We start from the raw sequence: 1,928 nt of genomic DNA on the forward strand, positions 1-1,928 counted from the left end.
CGAATTCTACTGGAGAATGCAAAAATCACAGAAATTCTCCACATTTGTGGAATAAAACCAGGCTGTGTCTGGGACTTCTTTTTAACACTTGCACTTAAATATAACCGATGCAACTTGTAGATGAATCATACACATGCCCTCCTCCTCCTTCTTATCAAATATACCCACCCTCCTCTATGCTGCTATTATCAGCACATTTCAGGGAAAGTCTCAAGCAGCAAGGGATGCTGTGGTCAATTACTGTCAGACACCGGCTCAATATGTCAAATATGTTAAAACAAAGAGCTGTTTTGTACAAAAAACAATTTTTTAAAGAGACAGGGTCTCACTCTGTTGCCCTGGCTGGCGTGGTGCAATGGTGCGATGGAGCCAGCACAGCTCACTGAAGCTTCACACTCCTGGGCTCAAGAGATCCTCTTGCAGCTGAGAGTATGGGTGCAAGCCACCATACCTGGCTAAGTATTAACCATTTTTTTTTGTAGAGACATGATGAAATGAGACATACATGGAAATGTGCTATAAATCCTAAAGAACGATATAGTCTATTTTGGACTCTCATCCAACACTACCCATCTACTACCTAGCGTGTAAAACCACTGAAAGGCTTACCTTACACCACCAAACAAGGAACATTCACAAGCATTATGCACGCTTTGTGTATAAAGGTACAATTCATTCACATTCTATCTTTGTTCATTCTTTCACGATTTTTGAATATTCTGAGAGTACAGTACTTTCCAGCTACAAAGTCACACTCATCGTGAAGCTTAATTATTCCATTGTTTAAATAAATTAAAAGGCCAAAGTTTAAAGAGAAGACTTGTAAGACACTTCCTCTATAGGAATGAAATCTGTAGCACACATTTTCTATTTTGAAAACTTAGTTTCTGCCTAGCCTTGGGGGATGAGAAAGGGGCCAGAACTGGGCACTGGGGTAGGGAGGAGGAGAGAAACCACCAGATGCAGCAGGGGAAAAAAATGGTGGGAGTGGATAGGCACGAGGCAGATCCAGTCCTCCTGCCTGGTGCCTGGGCCTGGGCAAGCTGGCTGGGGCAGGAGTGAGGAACCCGAGGCTGTGGATGCCTCCACGGGGGACCTTGTGTCAGCGGTGGCCAGAGGCGCGCCTGAGGGCAAACAGTATCAGTTGCCTCCTTACCTTTGGGCATTTCCTGGTCACTGATGTGTTGCAGGTCATGGCCCTCGCCGGCTCCCAAATCCGGCTGTGGAGGTTCCACAGGGGTAGGGTGTGGAGCTACTGCCACCTCCGGCTCCGTGATGTTATAGCTGCAGGGTGGCTCCGCCCATCGCACCCTGCGCTGGTTTTGCTTGGGGCTGGCATTAGGGAGCAGCAGGTTCCATCTGCAGCGCCTGTGCTCCTCTCTGCCTTGGCCTACACCTTTGCTTGATGCTGCCTCATAGATGTCAGCGCTGCAGTACAGCGCTCCAGACCTCCTGCGCTGGCCCCGCTTGGGGCTGGCCTTAGTGCCCAAGCAACAGCTCAGCGTGTTCCCCATGGGGTAGCTCCGCTCCTCTCCAGCAGCTTGGGCCTTCCTTTGCTTCCAAGTGTGCAGAGCTCAGCACTTCCACTTCTTCCTAGCAAAGGCACGCTGGCAGGGCCAGCCCCTGGCTATGGGGCTACACCCCACTAGCAGCCCGCACCCCGCCTCAACCGCCTCCCCTGAGCTGACTTGTCTGCAAGGGTCCCTTGGGAACCGGCTTGGTTTATTCAGAATGAGTCTAGATGCTACAAGCCTAATAGCTGTGATTGCGGGAGAAGAGAGCACAGAGGAGCTCCTCCTCCTCCTTCCACTCTTTCCCACCAACTGAAGGAGGTTGCCCTGCCAACCGCCAGATCTCCCTCCTGGTTCCCAGGAACCAATCAGGCCCAGAGTACCCTCCACGTGCCCCCCGCCCCCATTGTGAGGTGG

Source organism: Mandrillus leucophaeus, unplaced genomic scaffold (assembly GCF_000951045.1).
Source record: "Mandrillus leucophaeus isolate KB7577 unplaced genomic scaffold, Mleu.le_1.0 Scaffold1249, whole genome shotgun sequence".
Classification (NCBI taxonomy): Eukaryota; Metazoa; Chordata; class Mammalia; order Primates; family Cercopithecidae; genus Mandrillus; species Mandrillus leucophaeus.